The sequence below is a fragment of the Oryctolagus cuniculus genome, chromosome 4, assembly GCF_964237555.1.
Source record: "Oryctolagus cuniculus chromosome 4, mOryCun1.1, whole genome shotgun sequence".
NCBI classification, from domain to species: Eukaryota; Metazoa; Chordata; class Mammalia; order Lagomorpha; family Leporidae; genus Oryctolagus; species Oryctolagus cuniculus.
This window is the reverse complement of record NC_091435.1, coordinates 168546143-168565945: the sequence shown is the minus strand read 5'-3', so window position 1 is coordinate 168565945 and position 19803 is coordinate 168546143. Positions and strand designations below refer to the sequence as shown.

The following is a 19803-nucleotide window of genomic DNA, read 5'->3' as shown; positions in this document are numbered from 1 at the left end:
TGTACCCTCTGGATCATTTTCTGGCTTATGGATCCTGCATATTTCTTGCAGTTGCTAAGTATTGTAGCCTTTTGATGCTGGTGCAGGTGGGATTTGCTCCCTTATAGCTCCCACCTAATTGTGTGACTTGTACATAGACTGTTTTCAGTAGGTTGACTTTTCCCCCAAATCAAATATGGTCTGTTACTGTTGGCTGTAGTTCCTCTCCCTATTCCATTGGGTTTTTGAGGTACATAATCTTACCTGTTGCAAAGTGACCATTTTGCCCCCTCACTTGTTTTATGTCAGATTTCTTCTGATTGTGTTGGCCATAATGTTCAAAGTAACATTAAATAGTGGTGCTGGTTATGATCATTCTTGTCTTGGTCGTATTTCTGGCAGAAAATTATTTTTTAAAAAACTGATTTAAGATTATATTTATTTGAGAGGTGGAGTTACAGAGGGAGAGATGGAGAAACATTTTCTACCCGCTGGTTCACTCCCCAAATGGCCACAACGGCCAGAGCTGGGCTGATCCAAAGCCAGGAGCTTCTTCCAGGTCTCTCATGTGGGTACAGGGGCCCAAGCGCCTGGGTCATCTTCCACTGCTTTCCCAGGCCATAGCAGGGAGCTGGATCAGAAGTGGAGTAGCCGGGACTTGAACCAGTGTCCATATGGGATGCTGGCACTGCAGGTGGTGGTTTTACCCACTGTGCTACAGCACTGGCCCTCAAAATTGATTTTTTAATTTTTAAAACATTTGAGAGGCAGAGAGACGGACAGGAGGGACAGCGAGCCCCATCTGTTGGCTTACTCCCTGAACCCCTGCGATGCCTGGGGCTGGGGCTGGGGCCGAAGCCCAGGACTCAAGCCAGGTCTCCTTTGTGGGTGACAGAAACCCAGTGCTGGGAGCCCTCATTGTTGCTTCCCAGGCCCTGGGGTGGAGGAAAAGCTGGAGTCGGGAGCCACAGCAGGGAAGCAGACGAGGTACTTGTGTGGGACGTGGGTATGTCCACTGCTAGGCTAAATGCTTTCCCCTGAAAATACTTAGTCTTCCTGTCAAGTATGAAATGATACTTACGTATATGTATGTTGATAGGATATTTCAAAAAGCTCCTAGAAAGTGCTTTAAGTCAGGCATGGATTTCAAAAGTCTTCACACAAATCAACTTAGCTCCGTTTTCTGGCAACTCTGATGTCTCCCTGTGTGTGTTGCTTGACAGAGTTTGCAGGAATCTGTCGGATGGTTCGTTTGGTAAATATTACTGCAGGCCTGCACATGGTCCGGGCAGGAGTCCACCTGTGGGGACCCAGTGGGAAATGGAGAGAATTGAAGCCCCTGCGGCCAGGAGGGCTGACGTCTAGTGGAACCGACAGGACGACAGGACGTAGATCCAATGACGAGCGCGTGCTGGGTGCACGGGGCGGGATGCAGAGCGAGGTGATGAATTAGTTGGAAAGCTTGGGAAGATACGCAGAGTTCCTGCCAAGTGTCGCTTTCTTACTCTACGTTGTTCCTTTCTGTTTTGTTTGTGGTTTTGGCCACATGAGCTGCTCCTTCCCCAGCCCCGGGGACTCGGGGCAAACCTAGGAACTGGTTGTCCTCTCAGTCCCCTGCTTGGTGTTTGCTTGTCCTCCTATTATTTCCAGGACATGGATTTAAGAAATGGTCTGAATTTGTTAGGCAGCAAGGTAATTTATCACCATTGCTAGAGATGCTGTTGCCAAGGCAACCGGGTGTACTGTGGGATGACAGCCTCTGAACTTGACACCTGACAGGGTCTCGGCTTCCCTGGCAGCCTCTCCTGGCCACCAGCTCTCCTTGTGGGCCCAGGCCTGGTCAGGGTAGCGTTTGGGTGAAACATCTGTCCATCACCCCTTCCCCTTCCATGTCAAGCCCGCTGGGTGGAGGAGGGGAGAGTAGGCGTGACTTCCCTCTTGGGGAAGTACAAGGAATCTTGTACTCTTTCTCCCGGGGTCTCCCAGGTGTCAGCTTGGGGGAGACTCAGTCATCGAGCTTGTCACTCGGGTGACAGAATAAGAGTGGAAATGTGCGTGGTGTTACCTTCTTTGTGCTCGGTAAACTCCCCCCAATTTCTGTTCCCTCTACAGAAGAGAGGTCATGATACATCCTCATAGCATGGCCCAGTGACTGTGTTCAAACTCTTCAGTAATTTCCTTTTTATTTTTTATTTATTCGAGAGAGAGAGTTACAGAGGGAGGGACAGAGAGAAAGGTCTTCCATCCACTGGTTCACTCCCCAAATGGCCGCAATGGCTGGAGCTGAGCCAATCCAAAGCCAGGAGCCAGGAGCTTCTTCCAGGTCTCCCATGTGGGTGCAGGGGCCTAAGACTTGGGCCATCTTCTGCTGCTTTCCCAGGTGCATTGGCAGGGAGCTGGATCAGAAGAGGAGCAGCCAGGAAGAGAACTGGTGCCCATATGGGATGTTGGTGCCACAGGTGGAGGATTAACCTACTGTGCCACGGTGCCAGCCCCAGTAATTTCTCATTTTTAAGAAATTGAGGGGCCAGCACTGTGGTGTAGTGGGTAAAGCCATCGCCTGCAGTGCCGGCAACCCATATGGGTGCCGCTTTGAGTCCTGGCTGTTCCACTTCCAATCCAGTTCTCTGCTATGGCCTGGGAGAGCAGCAAAAGATGGCTCAAGTCCTTGGGCCCCTGCACCCATGTGGGAGAACCAGAAGCTCCTGGTTCCTGGCTTTGGATCGGCTTGGCTCCGGCTGTTGCGGCTATCTGGGGAGTGAACCAGTGGATGGAAGACCTCTCTCTGCCTTTCCATCTCTGTGTAACTCTGACTTTCAAACAAATAAACCTTTTTTTAAAAAATTATTTATTTGAAAGCCAGAGAGACAGACCCAGTGAAACCTTCGATGTCAACAGCTGGGGAGCCGGGCCAGGCCAGAGTCAGGAATCCAGAGTTCAGTCTGGGTCTCCCATGTGGGTGCGGGCGCCCAAGCACGTGGGCCATCCTCTGCTTTCCCAGGTGCGTTGGCAGGGAGCTGGATCGGGAGTGGAACAGCCGGGACTCGAACTGGTGCTCTGACGTGGGATGCTGGAGTTGGCAAGCAGTGGCTTAGCACGCTGGGCCACGACATGGCCTCGTAACTTCCTGTTGCTTATGTATTCCTCACTGCCTCTCACTTTTCTATGGGCGTTTGTTTCCAAAGCCAGCCAAACCGTGTCTTACTGCCTCCGCCACCATTGCTCTGTTGATTCTGCTTATCCCTTACCATGCACTGTCCCTGCCTCAGCCGTCGGCCCCCACCCTGCATCCTCTGACATGCCAGGCAGACCCCATTGGTGGTGAAAAGCTCTGTGGGTTTCCACTGAACGGACGCTGGAATCCCACATCCCACCCACAGCCTGCAGGTCCCAGGGTCTCTGACCTCAATCTCCAGATGCCTCCTTCCCCCGACCCGGCCCTCTGCAGCCTGGATTCCAGCACTGACCTCCTGCCCTGCCTATACTGTACCAGGCAGTCCCCCCACTCCCGTGTCAGGGACTTTGCACTCGCTGTGCGCCCACGTGTCTGTCACGGTCCTCACCTGCCCACTTGTTGCAGCCTCTGTCCGGTGCCGCCTCAGGCAAGGCTTCCCTGGTTATTCTTGGTAAAGTGGCATCCTGCCCCATCACTGTGTGTCCCCTGGCCTTGGTTTCTTTTTTCTTTTCTTTTAAAGATTTATTTGTTTAAAAGAGTTAGAGGGAGAGAGAGAGAGATCTTCCATCTGCTGGTCCACTCCCCAGATGGCCACAACTGCTAAAGCTAAGCTGGGCCAAAGCCAGGAGCTTCATCCAGGTCTCCCGTGCGGGTGCAGGGCCCAAGCACTTGGGCCGTCCTCCACTGCCTTCCCCAGCTCTCCAGCAGGGAGCTGGGTTGGAAGTAGCAGCCCAACCTGCCACACCGCAGCGCCCCCTGGTTTCTTTTCTTAAAGCACCTAGTCTTTCGTGCTCCGTGGTGGACGGCCACGGGGTTGTGTTATATTTACTGGTCACCTGTGTCCCACACTGGAATGCAGAACTTATAGAAAGGAGAGACTAGGTCTGGCTCTGCCACCACAGAGTTATTATTAGCAGCTGCTTAATGTGTTTATTCGGGGAGTGAATGCCTTTTGGAATTTTTTGAAAGATTTATTTATTTGAAAGAGTTACACAGAAAAGGAGAGGCAGAGAGAAGAGAAGAGAGAGAGGTCTTCCATCCACTGGTTCACTCCCCAGTTGGCCGCAATGGCCAGAGCTGCACTGATTTGGAGCCAGGAGCTGCTTCTGGATCTCCCACGCGAATGCAGGAGCCCAAGCACTTGGGCCATCTTCCACTGCTTTCCCAGGCCACAGCAGAGAGCTGGATCACAAGTAGAGCAGCTGGGTCTTGAATTGGCACCCATATGGGATGCCAGCACTGCAGGCAATGGCTGTATCCACTATGCCACAGCGCTGGCCCCTGCAATTTGTTTTACTCCCTGTTATCCAGCATTGCTTTAACTCACACACTCGAGTTCACTTCAGATTTTAGGGGGGAGAGGTTTTTGGAAGGTGATGTAGGGAGGATGGCCTTCCATGTGAACTTAGAAATTTCTTGAGGGCAAATGGGTGAATTGGTCACACGTCCAGCCCTAGCTCCTTGCAAAGTGAGACTTGGAGCAGGGGCTCCGGGGACAGGCAAGGGAGGGAAGCCAGGGGCCTTGGCAGGATGTGTGGTGGCCACGCGCTCATGGTCTGTAGCCAGACCTCCAGGGCTCAGTCCCTGGATGTGTCGGCCATCAGGTGTGTGGCCCCGGGCAAGGTGCTTGGCGCCTTGTACACAAAGGGCACCTGGGCGTCTTCAGCCGGCAACGCACGTAGTGAGAAGCTCACTGGAGGGTTCCTGGAGAAAGGCGAGAGTGCGCGTAGGAAAGGCTGCCCATCCTCTCCTGTCTCGAGGCTCGTGACCCCCTTGGGGAAGAGCTGACCCCCTCCTGCTGGGGCTCTGGGAGGGGCCGTGGGGACTTGGTTGCATGATGCAGGCAGAGCTGTGCAGTGGCCAAGCTGTCAGGCTGAGGCCAGACCACAGGCGGGTCGCCTGCGTGTGTCCACATGGGTTCTCGCTCTTGATGTCTTAGCTCTACGTGCAGGGAGGCTTGATTTGTTAGAGGGAGAGAACACCCGCTCATTAGTGCTTGCAAGTGTGTAGCCAGCACTGTGCGTGACCGCATAGCTGAGCAGAGGCGAGAGAGTGCGTAAACTAGCCAGCCTTCAGCTCGTGATGGGAGTTGCCTTCCACACGAAGCACTCTGGGGGCTGGCGCTGTGGCACAGCAGGTTAAGCTGCTACTTGCAATGCCAGCATTCCACGTGAGCGCCGGTTCAAGTCCTGGCTGCTCCGCTTCCAATCCAGCTCCCTCTAACGCACCTGGAAAAAAAGCAGATGATGGCCCAGGTACTTAGTCCCTTGCCACCCACGTGGGAGACCTGGATGGAGTTCCACTCGGCTGGTTTTGGCCTGGCCTTGGCCTGGCCCCTGCCGTTGCAGCCATATGGGGAGTGAACCTGCAGATGGAAGGCCTCTCTCTTTCTCTTTCACTCTGCCTTTCTGATAAAAATAAACTGGGCCACTGTGTAAATAAAGTGACAGGAATGCAGGGCAGGGAGAGGAGGTGCACCATGTCTTGGCAGGTTGGGAATGTAGACCCCTCCTAACCAAGGGGTGTGGAATGCCTTGTAGGAAACAACTTGCATGGTAGTAGTTTTTATTTCCTTTTTAAAAGTGGATTTTGAGAATCCATAGAATGGAATATGGAATCATAGCATCTTAGGGAAATTTTATTTATTTGAGAGAGAGAAAGGCAAAGAGAGACAGGGAGACCCTGTGTGCTAGCTCTCTTCCCAGATGCCTGCCATGGCTGGGGTGAGCCCCAAGGGTAGAGCTAGGAACCAGAAACTCAACCTGTGACTGCTGGTGGGTGGGTGGGACCCCAACATTGGAGCCATCAGCTGTGGCCTCCCAGAGACTGCGCTGGGAAGCTGGAGGCAGGAGCTGCAATTTGGGTAGGCGCTGTGCTGTGGGACGTGGACACCTTCATTGCGAGACTGAACCCCTACTCTCCAAATAGTTCATTTTTGGAGAAACGAAGCCCGTGCCAATTCGTTTGAAGTGTGGGTGGGAGATTCGTCTTGAAGCTGAGAGTGATACATCAGACCCTGAATACCTTCTAAGTTAGTAATATAATTACTAAGGATTTCGTCCATAATGTTGAGAACAAGAAGCAAAGTCAGGTATGATAGGCAAACATGTAAGATTTTTCCCTTGGAGGTCATGCTGTTTGTTTGAATTAAAATCTGAATCATTTCTGCTGTGCGGAGACACAGTAGTAGGCATGATCCTTGAAAAGGCCTGCATAGATTGCAGACCAAAGCAGATTCTGTAGCTGGACAAGTGAAGTCCAGTGACGTCTGACAAAGGTGAATGTTCTCGGCCTCCTTGACATTACTCACGTTGCTGCGCCTTGGTCTTGGCGGCCAGCGCTTTGCCGGCAGGAAGTGCCCTCGGTAGGCGCCCTCGCGTTGAGTCCGCCGTGGGGGAAGGGGCTGGGCCTGTAGGGTTGCCTGCAAACCCGAAGGCAGGCAGTTTTGGAGGAAGCCATTCTGTGTTTCAGCGAGAGCAGGTGCTGGTGCCGTGTGCTTCTCTTCTAAGTGGATCACATTCTGCGGCTTTGCTGATTGGCGATGACGTCACTTTGTTTCACCCAGTGGAACTCGTTTGCTAATGAAGGACCCTGTGAGTCAGCGGGGCTGGCTTTGCATCTCTGCCACTGACCAGCTCAGCGAGCCCAGGTGGGGTTTTTAACCTCTCTCTGCTTTCATTCCCTACTCTGAAAAATGGAGATAATACCAGAGAGTTAACATCGGGATTTGTAACCCATGATGTTGATAGAATTGGCTCTAAGCCTTAGATTCAAATAGATAGGCATGATTCAACTGCATAGACAACAAAATGGGCTGTAGGGAGAAAGGGGACGGCTCTTCCTTACGGGAGACTTCCAGTTAAGAAACGTGGAAGGAAGGAGGGAAGTGGGAGATGACCGTGGGGCAAACACCACAGTAAAGACTGTTGTAGGTCAGAGCCGCTGGTGGAAGAATCATGAGAAACCGGATGTCTGCACAGTCTCAAATGACCTCCCTGTAGGGTGCTCAGTTATCGCTAAGAGAACACAGCTCTTTACAGCGGAGAAGCCCAGTGGACACCCTGTAAGCAGGCGATCGAGGCCAGCAGCACCAGCAGTGCCGAAACATGGCCAGATGCACCAGCAGATGTGCTGCATCGAAGACACAGCATCTTCTCTGGGGAATCCTTGCTAAAAGGATGTATAACCTCAGTCTAGAAAATTCTAGGCACGTCTCGGAAATGACTGGCCTGGGTTCTCCGGGAGCGTCCCCGATGGAGGAGATGAAGGGAGAAGGCTTGCTAGGGAGATGCAACCCCAGATCCTGCTTTGGATCCTGTACCAGAAGAGAGTAGTGAGACAGCTGGTGAGACTCAGACAAGGTCTGTAGGTTTAGGTCCTGGGATTGTGTCCCTGTGGGTTTAGGTCCTGGGATTGTGTCCCTGTGGGTTTCCTGGCTATCAGCGGTTTTCTATTGGAAACTCACAAACCTTACATGGCTCCTTTGCAGGTTCTCGGCATGTTTTCCTTTTCAAAATAAAATTGAAATACGTGCTGTAAGTTTGTATACAGCCTATTAAATTTCACGGTGTGGCTATGAATTTGAACTTGACCCCCACGTATGGTTCACTGAAGGTCTTTCCTTGCTGTCGTGTTGGGTGGCTTGATGATGATGGTTTATTGCTGTAAGCAGGGATGTTTTACCTACTCGTTTACTTTCTGTGAAAACGGTGGTACAAAGGATGGGCTAGAACACCCGCTAAGGTTGCTGATTCAGCAGTAATTTGCAGTCTGCAGGCCACATTCTGTTTCCCTTCATGCCCAGGTGGGGCAGAAGTGCTGGCTGTACCGGGTGGGCCGTCCACCTGACGGCAGGCTGGTGTCCACAGTGGGCCCAGCAACCTGCTTAGATGAGTGGACTTCCATGTTGCTGGGTGTGATCAGAGACCGTGCAATGCCGTCATCCCCCTGCATCTGTGGGTGCTGCACCCATGAGTTAAACCCAACATGGACTGAAAACGTTCAGGCAAAAGAAAGTGTGCCTGTAATGAACTCAGAGACTTGTTTTCTTGTTGATTCCTGATACGGTGTAACAGCTATTGCAGTAGCATTTGCAATGCCGTAGGCATGTCGAATGAAAGAGATGATTTAAATTATCCTGCAGGATGTGCAGGTCTTATATACAAATATGAAAGGTCTTCAAAAAGTTACAGTAAATGCAAATTGTGAAAAAAGATAAAAGTTTTTTTGCACCAAAGTAAGCTTACCTTTTTATTCTTTTTTTTTAAAGATTTATTTATCTATATGAAAGTCAGAGTTAGAGAAGGAAAAGCAAAAAGAGAGAGGTCTTCCGTCTGCTGCAATGGCTGGAACTGTGCCAGTCTGAAGCCAGGAGCCAGGAGCTTCCTCCAGGTCTTCCCACATGGATGCAGGGGCCCAAGCACTTGGGCCGTCTTCTGCTGCTTTCCCAGGCCATAGCTGAGAGCTGGGCCAGAAGTGAAACAGCTGGGACTTGAACCAGTGCCCATACGGGATGCTGGCACTGCAGGCAGTGGCTTTACCCGCTATGCCCGGAGCCAGCCCCTTTCATTTTTCTTGGTGAGCTTTTTGGGGATACTTTTCTGCTATGCTACTGCATAAATGAAACTTGAGAGTCCTTGGATTTTGATATTCCAAGGGGTTTCTGGAATGAGTCCCCTGTAGCTACCCAGGGGTAACTGATGTAAATACTGCTGCTTCCTTGTGGCCCCCAGCCATGCCTGATTACTGACTTGAACAATACTGAGGGCCTCACTTGGGAAAGGATAGCAGAGACTGTGGAAGCCACTCCAGTTCAGTTGAGAAACGTCTGTGGTCTGGGCTGTGAGGACACGGTACCCAGACCTGTACCATCCGTGAGAGATCTGAGCAGTTGGGCAGTCCCTGTGGTTGCTTGCTGCTCAAAATTTTGTGCTCTTTTACCCCTGGTTTGGCCTACAGGACACAGGCAGAGGGCATTTAAAAGATACACCTTCTGCGGATGGCAAGATGAAGTCACTAATAAAAAGTGTTTGTCAAGCAAGATGAATAAGCTATAGAGGTCTGCATAGAGTCGCACTGTCGTCCACAATGTGTGTACCCGGTATTCACGGTTGTTACGATGTTGGATCTCATGTTTTCCTACCACAGTTTTTAATTTTTGTCAATCTTATTTTTGAAAAGCAGAAGCCTTCATCCACTGCTTCACTGCACACATGCCTATCATGGCTGGGCTGGCCAGGGTGGCAGCCCGAAGTCAGGGACTCCCATGAGAGTGGCCGGGGCCCAGTTACTTGACCATCGGTGCTGCCTCCCAGGGTCTGCATTAGCGGGAAGTTGGAGTCGGGAGCAGGAGTTGGGAATCGAACCTGGGTACTCCAATGTGGGAATGCTGGTATTTTTTTTAAAGATTTATTTATTTTTACTTGAAAGAGTTACAGAGAGGCAGAGAGAGAGAGAGAGAGAGGTCTTCTATCCACTGGTTCACTCCCCAGATGACTGCAATGGCCAGAGTTAAGCTGATCTGAAGCCACGAGCTTCTTCCAGGTCTCCCATGCAGGTGCAGGGGCCCAAGGACTTGGGCCATCTTCTACTGCTTTCCCAGGCCACAGCAGAGAGCTGGACTGGAAGTGGAGCAGCCGGTTCATGAACCAGCATCCATATGGGATGCTGACACTGTAGGCAGTGGCTTTACCCGCTGTGCCACAACTCTGGCCCCTAAAGTTAGTTGTAATAATATATTTTAACCCAGCATATCCAAAATAATATAATTTTAACATATGACCAGTATTAAAGATTATGTGATATTTTGCATTTTCTTTTCCATAGTCTAGAGGCTTGCTGTGTATTCTGCAAGGATGCGTATACCTGAGGTGGGAGTAGCCACATTTCCTGTGCTCAGTGGCAGTGGGTGGCCTTTGTCTGTTGGTGGATTAATTCCGACAGCCTCCAGGAAGCTGCTTGGGCTTGTGCTGGGACTTTGGGAGAGTTGGTGTGAAAGTGGTCATTGTTGTTGCAGTTAGCAAACTACAAAGTATGAGTTCTAGGTTGAAAGCGCTAGAAAGAACTACGGCTGCCTGTCATTTACCACCCAGTGCAAAACCCCCATCTGAAACATACTCATTGGAAATACAGATACAGAGACAGGCAGAGTGAGGTCTTCCATCCGCTCAATCCAAATGCTTGCAGCCGCGAGTCGGGATGGTGAAGCCAGGAGCCTGGAACTCAGTGTGGGTCTCTCAAGTGGGTGGCAGCGATCCTGGTACCTGAGCCATCGCCTGCTGCCTCCCAGGGCGTGCGTCTGCAGGAAGCTGGAATGGAGACTAGAAATCCGGGGCTTGGGCCGGCGCCACGGCTTACTAGGCTAATCCTCCGCCTGCGGCGCCGGCACCCTGGGTTCTAGTCCCGGTCGGGCCACTGGATTCTGTCCTGGTTGCTCCTCTTCCAGTCCAGCTCTCTGCTGTGGCCCGGGAGCGCAGTGAAGGATGGCCCAAGTGCTTGGGCCCTGTACCCGCATGGGAAACCAGGAGGAAGCACCTGGCTCCTGCCTTCGGATTGGTGCAGTGCGCCGGCCGTGGCGGCCATTTTGGGGGTGAACCAACAGAAGGAAGACCTTTCTCTCTGTGTCTCTCACTGTCTAACTCTGCCTGTTAAAAAAAAAAAAAAATCCAGGGCTAAAACCCAGGCATTCCCATGGGTGATGCAGGTGTTCTTAGCGGCATCTCGCCCTCTGCACCGAATGCCCGCCCTAATTACCCGTTTTACAGGTGAAGGCGCGGGTGCCTAGCGTGTACCTGTGTTCGCACTGCTGGGACTCACACCTGGCTGGTCTTTCTGGTACATTGTGTTGTAGAAGCAGTAAAGAATGACTTGCCTCAGAATTCATACAGGAACATTGCGTGTTTAACATGTCTCTATGGGTACAGAAAAAAATAGGTGTGCCTTTGACAGGGTTGACAGATTATAGACAAGAGAAATGGAAATATCTCCTGAGTCCGCTTCATCTTACCTCCTGGGCCCGGGGAAGGGGAGGTTAGACTTTCGCGTGAGGTCGTGATGTCGGATCTGTTGGCTAGCAGCCGTTAAGGTCATTGCTTGGCCAGCGCCGCGGCTCACTAGGCTAATCCTCCACCTTGCGGCGCTGGCACACCGGGTTCTAGTCCCGGTCGGGTAGCCGGATTCTGTCCCGGTTGCCCCTCTTCCAGGCCAGCTCTCTGCTGTGGCCCGGGAGTGCAGTGGAGGATGGCCCAAGTGCTTGGGCCCTGCACCCCATGGGAGACCAGGAGAAGCACCTGGCTCCTGCAATCGGATCAGCGCGGTGCGCCGGCCGCAGCACGCCGGCCGCGGCAGCCATTGGAGGGTGAACCAACGGCAAAGGAAGACCTTTCTCTGTCTCTCTCTCTCACTGTCTACTCTGCCTGTCAAAAAAAAAAAAAAAAAAAAGTCATTGCTTGACCCCCGTGCTGAGGATTAGTTAACCCTTCACTTTGTTCCCGGCACTCAGCTCGACTTTGTGCTGGCCCTGAAATGGTTGGCGGGTAGAGGGCATGAAATCCATGACCTATTTGTATTTATTTATAGAGTTATTTATTCGAAAGTCAGAGTTACACAGAGGAGGAGAGGCAGAGAGAGAGGCCCTCCATCCGCTAGTTCACTCCCCAGTTGGCTGCAACGGCTGGAGCTGGGCCCATCTGGAGCCAGGAGCTTCCCCTGGGTCTACCATGCGGGTTCAGGGGCCCAAGGACTTGGGCCATCTTCCACTGCTTTCCCAGGCCACAGCAGAGAGCTGGATCAGAAGTGGAGCAGCTGGGACTCGAACCGGCACCCATATGGGATGCTGGCACTGCAGGCAGTGGCCTTACCCACTACGCCACAGCACCGTCCCCATGACCTGTTTGTATTTGGAAAAGTTGGTTTTCTCTAGTGTTCCTCACGCTACTATTTGTCACGCGTATGAACTTAATTGCAGGCACTTTTGCGCTGGGGAAGTATAGAGTCCTCATAATTCCGTTATTTTGTAAAGTAGAGATGCTTTTAAAAAACTTTATTTACTTATCTGAAAGACCTGAGAGAGAGCTTCCATCCACTGGTTCACTCTCCACATGGTTGCAACAGCCAGGGCTGGACCAGGCTGAAGCCAGGAGTTTCATCCGGGTCTCCCACGTGGGTGTCAGGGGCTCAAGTACTTGGGCCGTCTGCTGCTGCCCTCCCAGGAGCAGGGGGCTGGGCGGGAAGTGGAGCTGGGACTTGGTCCCAGGCACTCGGATCTGAGATGCGCATGTCCCAAGCAGAGACTTAACCTGCTGCTACGCGGGGGCTCCTGCCCTCAGAGATGGTTTTTAAGAACACCAGAGGAGGGAAGACCATTATCTGGGAGCTCATCTTGTTTCGAGAGGGTGAACAGATATTTGTGGCTTAGGTCTGGGTCTCTTAGCGTGGTTTTTGTATGTCATCCTCTCTCCTTCAGCCTACATGGTGTCCTAGTTTCCCAGCCTGGGGCAAGAAGCACTTGGCATCCAGAATACCAGTCATTTCCTGCTGCTTAAATTATATCTGATGTCAGCAAAGAAGTGACCGCTTTCCCTATATTTACCCGCACTGCATACGCTAGTTCTGCCGTGGGGGGCTTACGCCCGGGCGCGGCTGAGAAGCCCTGGGAGGCTGCAGAGTGAAAATGAAAGTGACAGGCTTTGCTGGGCTGGCTGCAGCTTCGCAGGAGGCGTGGCCACTGGAGGAGGAGGCGGGATGTGAAGGAGACCGAAGCACGGCCAAGTGCATCATGAAGTGGAGAGGGTGGGGCAGGTGCAATTGGCAAAATCGCCTGATAGGTGCTCTCTGAGCTCCAGGGCCATTCGGCAAATGGGGTAGATGCTTGCTTCACGCTGACCTTCCAGGAGGTCTGAATGGCGTGGATCCTCGGGGACAAAGTCCGTCCCTGCTGCTCTCTGAAGCATCCCTTGGGTCCCCAAGGTGGGCATTGCAAGCCCACAGTGCCCAGGGCTGCCTCTCCTCCACATAGCGGCTGTGTTTGTCCCTCATTTCTAGGTAATTAGGAGCCTTTCAGCTGTGCCCTATGGGGGGCGCCAGGGAATGGGAGCGAGCTGTCTTTAGGAGCCAGCAAGGACTCAAGTTCGCACCAGGCTATGGTTGTAAGAATGCTGCCTATTAGACGCTAAGGATAATGAGCCAGCTGCAGGGCGTATGGCCTAATTCATCCTGCTGTGAATGCTGATTACAAAAACGATGCTAGGTTACCAGCAGATGTCAACCTGCGGCCCGTGCCTCCATAGTTTCGTCGCTTGAATCCTTTCTGTACACTCGGCCACCAGACTTGAGATGGGTTTTGCTGAATGGGGGTTGTCAGCCTGGGAATGTGCCCCCACGTTGATGCTTGCTCCTCCCCCCGCCCCCCCACCCCCAACGAGCCCCGCCACGCATACTTCCCATACCTGAGGCTATGGATTTTAAATGATGATTTTTCACCCGGCATGAGAGCCAGATCTGTAGGACAGGCTGTCCTGGCATTAAAAGTGATGCCTATATTTTACTGTAAAGACGTTGCATTTTGCAAAGAGGTCACACAGGTATTTTTGCCCCCACGCTTATCTTCATCCTGCTAGTGGACCCGCATCCAACCCTCCGTGTCTGACTGTTCTGCTGTTAAGGAGTCCCAGATGCCCGGTTTGCTTTAACCAGCCAGCCAGAGGAGGCTCTGCTATATGGCTTAGAATTGGGGGACTGCATTAGAGAGTTCCAGCCAGTGTGTGTGTGCCCTTGGCCCTGTCCAGCCTTCTAGCACCCAGGCAGTGGGGCGTTCTGCCAGTGACAGAGCCCTGAGACCCAGGAGAAATCACTGTGTGGGTGCTATCCTGTGGGTGGGCAGAGTTTTGAGTTGGTGGCCAAGGGTCGCCTGGTGCCGTGGGTGAGTGGAGCTCTGGAATCATCAAATTCAGGCTGTGGGATCTGACCCGAGGCGTTGGTCTTGATCCTAGGGCGTTCTGGGGACATCTGTGCCCGTAGTTGGCAAGGAGCGTGCCCCGAGATCCATCAGACGGCCTCTTCGTCTTCTGCGCTTGATCCCCGTCGGCACGTGGTCGATCTTAACACGTGGGATGGAAGGTGTCGGGGTGTTCTGTGTGTGTGCGGAGAGCAGCTCCTCATTATTCGGGGGTGACTGGGGACACGGCTCTTGTTGAACACACACTGGATTCACAAGTACTGCCACACACAAATGGTCTTTTAAAGACGTCGGCAGCGTACAGCCAAGTGGCCTACACCTTGGCCCACAGCCTGCATGACTGCCTGCGTCCCTGAATCCTTGCCAGCCCTGAGCGTTCCTGCACTTAAACATTTCTGTCAACTTGCGGGGCAGACAGAAACAGCATCTAATTGTTCTCCTGATTTGCATGTCTGTCATCACTTGAGAGACTGAGCGATGTCTCCTGTTTCTTGATGATTTGTTGTTTACTTTATCGGAAAGGTGGAGACACAGACCACGGTTTCCCATCGACTGGTTCACTCCCCAAATGCCCACCATAGCCAGAGCTGGACCACACCAAAGCCAGGAGCTGGGAACTCAATCCAGGTCTCCATGAGGTGGCAGGGACCCAAGCCCTTGAGCTATACCCACTGCCTCCTGGGTGGACATGGGCAGGAAGCTGCAATCAGGAGTGGATTAGGACTCAAACCCAGGCACTTCGACATGGAATGTGGGCATCTTTTTTTTTTTTTAATTTTTTAAAGATTTATTTATTTGAAAGGCAGAATTAGAGAGGCAGAGAGAGAGAGGTCTTCCATCTGCTGGTTCACACCATAATGGCCGGAGCTGGGCCAGTCCGAAGCCAGGAGCCAGGTCTCTGGGTCTCCCACATGGGTGCAGGGGCCCAAGGACTTGGGCCATCTTCTAGTGCTTTCCCAGGCCATAGCAGAGAGCTGGATCAGAAGTGGAGCAGCTGGGACACGAACCGGCGCCTAAATGGGATGCTGGCACTGCAGGCGGCGGCCTTACCCACTGTGCCACAGCGCCAGCCCTGGAATGTGGGCGTCTTAACTGCTATACTAAATGCCTGTCCCAGTAGTTTGTAATTTTTGTTTTGGTATTTGTTTTGCTTGCAGTTCTGTCTCACCAGTTTTCCCTTAACTAAAATAAGGAATATTGGGGCCAGTGCTGTGGCGCAGTAGGTTAATCCTCTGCCTGCGGTGCTGGCATCCCATATGGGCACCGGTTCTAGTCCTGGCTGCTCCACTTCCAATCCAGCTCTCTGCTATGGCCTGGGAAAGCAGTGGAAGATGGCTCAAGTCCTTGGGCCCCTGCACCCACATGGGAGACCTGGAGGAAGCTCCTGGCTTCGGATTGGTGCAGCTCCGCCCATTGCGGCCATTTGGGGAGTGAGCCAGTGGATGGAAGACCTCTCTCTCTGTCTCTTCCTCTCTCTGTAAATCTAACTCTCAAATAAAATAAATAAAAATCTTAAAAAAATAAAGTAAGGAATATTCATATGGTAAGGTACCAGAACTATGGTTTAAGGTCATGTTTTTATTAAGACATTTAAGATTGTGATGAAGTATTCAGAACATAGTAAGTGAAAAATTTCTAGTAAAAACGCGTCACGATTGCAGTTTAACAAACCATCGGTGACGCTTCAGGGTGACGAGCTTAGACACCAACGGTCAGGCCGCGAGGGAGTGGTCCCCTCGTTACATTGGGTGCGTTGTCCAGGCCCCCTCTCGGACCCCCAGCCTGGTAGGGAGGAGAGGGTCTCGGGGTCTGCTGGCCGCGCTCTCTGGGTGCAGCCGGGGCCTGGTGTCTTCCTCCAGCGCTGCACCCGCGCCTCCTGCCTCTGGCCACACCCGGGCCCGCCTTGCTCTCGGTGGCCTTCTGTGGCCACGTCTCTCCTCTGGTGCTGCTCCCGGCCCCCCTGCCCGCCCCCATGCTCCCCCTCCGCAGCCACTTACTTGGTTCCAGCCCTGTCCCTGCCTCCCAGACAGTGCGTAGCATCAGCGCTGGCTGCCCGATAGGCTGCACCAGGGAGAGTCTAGAGCTGCCGCTTCCAGCCTGGCTCTGGAGGAGCAGAGGTGCTGAGGGATGTCAGAGCCTGATTTCTTTTCCCACGAAGCCTGCCCAGCATCCTCCCCACTGCCTGCTCAGGAAGGCCTGAAGAATGACCCCTCGGTGGGGCCAGCCACCCCCGGGGCTGTCCACTGTGCTTGTCAGGGAGACGTTTTCAGGCTATACAGTTTTATTTTTTTTTTTAAAGAGATTTATGTTTTTGAAAGAGTTACAGAAAGAGAGCAAGAGACATCTTCTATCTGCTGGTTTACTTCCCAAATGACCACATCAGCTGGGGGCTGGGCCAGGCTGAAGCCAGGAGCTTCTTCCGGGTCTCCCACGTGGGACCAGGGGCCCGAGGACTTGGCCCACCTTCTGCTGCTTTCCCAGGCTTGCGGATGGGAAGTGGAGCAGCTGGGACTTGAACCTGTGCCTTTCTGGGATGCTGGTATTGCAGGCAGTGGCTTAACTTGCTGTGCCACAGTGCCAGCCCCCAAGGCTGTACAATTTATAAGACATGAAAGTACGTTTGAAAACATTTCATTAAATATTTGTACAAAAAAAATACTGGAAGGAAATACAGCAAGATGAGGATGGTTTTCTCTGGGTTAATGTGTGAATTTTATTTTTTCTTCATGCTTTTCTTTATTTTCCACATTTCTTATAATGTCTATGTAAGGTTTTAATAATTCTGTAAAGCTTTTAAACTAGTTTTTTTCTTTTTACTTTCTTAAATGTTAGAGAAAAAAACCAAAATGCTTTTTTAATTATCTAATTTTCAGTCCTTCTTCCAATGTCTCCATCCCATGCATCTTCAAATTTGCAAAATAAGATTGAGAATAACACGTGTGCCTGTTAGCTGCAGGTGGAACCAGGAAAAAGGCTAAGCTGAATGAGAATTGAGGAAAATCGGTCTTCTATGATCGTGGCTAATTTAAAAAAAAATATTTTATTTGAAAGGCAGAGAGAGGGAGGGACAGGGAGAGAGAAGCAGACACATAGGTATTGCGCATGTGCTGGTTCACACCCCGCATGCGCACAACAGCTAGGGCTGGGCCGGGTGCAGGCCATGCGCCAGAAGCTCACTTTGGTCTCGCGTGTGGGTGGCAGGGGCCCACAGATCGGAGCCCTTATCTGCCGCCGCTCGGAGTGTGCGTTAGCAGGGAGCTGGCATCGGAGCAGCCGGGACTGGAAGCGGCGCTCGGGTCTGTGGTGCAGGCATCCGGAGTGGTGCCCGCACTGTTGCGCGGAACCATTCCCGCCCCAGGGTGATCCTGCAGGAGACCGCACAGGGACCGCCGGCCTGCTCCAGACCAAAGCTCGGTGTGATAGCTCCTCGGATTCCTGTACATCTGGAAGGACTTTGTGGGACCTGGCCAGGCTTCGGTTGCTGAGATGAAGGTGTGTATGGGTCCTTTGACAGCTTTAGTGTTTACCCCCGAGTTGTGTGTGGGGGTAAACAAATGTAATGCGTAATAGGAGAGAGAATTTCAAAAGAAAGAGCACATTTTCCCCTCTTTGGCAACTTGCAGAATATTGCTCATACTTCTACACTTACGGTACACAGAATTCCTAGCAGCCTTTTTCGTTGACTTATCTCCATTTATATTGTATGTGTATTTTAATGTAGACTGTATATTCAGTTAGAAATTCCCAATTCCCTGTCATTTATTTGATCACTTAGCGGTTTGGGGGTCTTTAGGCTGTTTGCTGTTTACAAATCTTTGTTTTGGAAGTTGTTCGTAGAGCTGCCTGGATAGCACGTAGATCGCCAGTTTGTTGGGAAAACGCTGGGCAAGGATTCGGTCTGAGTGAATGTGGGGCGGGTGGCCTGTCTTTGGTGCATCGTCTTGTTGATCAACAGGGTTCATGGGGCTGAAATGGCTGGTTCCTGAAGGACATAAAAAAAATTAATTTCTTACCTTTCAAATCCATTCCATAAGACTGAAGGGACCAGTGTGATTACATCAACCCACAAATGGCACTGAAGCCTAATTGTAGCCTCAATCAAATCCCTTTTTTTCTTTTTAAAGTTTTATTTATTTGAAAGAGCTACAGAGAGAGAGAGAGAGAGAGAGGTCTTCCATCTGCTGGTTCACTCCCCAATTGGCTGCAATGGCCAGAGCTGTGCCAACCCGAAGCCAGGAGCTTCTTCTGGGTCTCCCACACGGGTGCAGGGGCCCAAGGACCTGGGCCATCTTCTGCTGCTTTCCCAGGCCACAGCAGAGAGCTGGATCGGAAGAGCAGCAGCTGGGACTAGAACCGTGGCCATGTTGGGTGGTGACACTACACGTGGCGGCTTTCCTTGCTGTGCCACAGCGCCGGCCCCTAAATCCTAACTTGTAAGGGCAGTACCTGGCCCGTGGCTGCTCGCTGGGGCGGGGGCGCTGAGCCTGTCTGCCGTGGGGCATGGCTATTCCTGCTGAGTGTGTGTGAGACACACGCGGACACAGTGATGAGCGCCTGCAGTCAGTCTCGTCCGCCCTTTAGCCCCACCTCCCACTTTACAGCAAGAGACTGGACAAGGGCAGCTCCACCGGGACCGACTCTGAACACGCGCCCTTCTGTTCCCCCGCAGGCTGCGCTCGCCAGATGTCAGCGAGGTGGGGGAGGCATGGAGGACGACCTTGGGCTGAAGTCCCCGGTGCCACAGCAACCAAATTCTACGTGGGGGATGCCATTTTGGGGGAGCACTGTGCATGAGTAGTGGAGTGTGTGGGCTTTAAGCAAGCGCTTGCTAAGGTTCAGGGGTGAAGGGGGCAAGGTAGCTGTAACTTGTCAAATGTTTGGAGAAAAATTGCCAAAGACGCGCTCGCCCATGTGTTAATAAAGTGTTGGCGGATACATTGTTGCACTCGGGTGGTGGCCATGTGGCTTTCTGTTCTTTCAGTGTTGGTGAGTTTTGGAAATTGGAAAAGACCGTTAATAAACCCCACCTGAAAGGAAGGAGCTTCAGGGCACAGTTTTCTTGCACAGAGCGAAACCTAAAGCTTGCAGTCAGGCACGCCCTGCGCGTGGGAGCCCTTCCTGTCTCTTCCCTCTCCTCTGCCTCTCTCCTCTCTCCTAACTTGGTCACAGCCCCACCAGCCTCTCTGTTGTCCATGTCAGGTCTGCTGCTACCCCAGGGCCTTTGCACTTCCTGCCGCCTCTTCCTGGAACACCTTCTTACTTCCCGTAGGTATTTGCTCCAAGGACATCTTCACAATGCCCTCCCGGATCACCCACCTGTTTAAATCCAGCCCCTGTGCCCCGCCCCCTGCCCAGCTTTTCTCCGGGGTCCCCATCACATCTGAGCTGGTACCTACGCCTGTTTATCTGTGGTCTCCCATCTTGCTGTAGTGCTGCTGTGGGCAGGTTTTCCTGTTCCTTCACGGCCCTCCCCCTGTGTCAAACAATGGCCTGTGAACCCTGCCGGGAGGCGGGGAGATGATGCATAACCAGTTTCTCCTCCCAAAAGCTTTAAACAGCTTTTAAAATGGTGCCTCTCACTTAAAGGCAGCAGAAAGGGATCCTTGGTGAGCAGCATTTAGCAAGTGAAGTGATGGGCGGGGCTGTGAAACCCAATAGGATCTGCTGCACACAGACTGCCCAGAGAATGATTTAC

The 19803-nt window shown here is 52.2% G+C and overlaps 1 protein-coding gene across 3 annotated transcripts in view; it reads left to right on the top strand.

The window, feature by feature from the left end:
- OSBPL10 (oxysterol binding protein like 10) overlaps positions 1 to 19803 on the top strand; it is a 300684-nt gene that overhangs the window by 172030 nt on the left and 108851 nt on the right. The gene's annotated exons all lie outside the window — the stretch shown is intronic.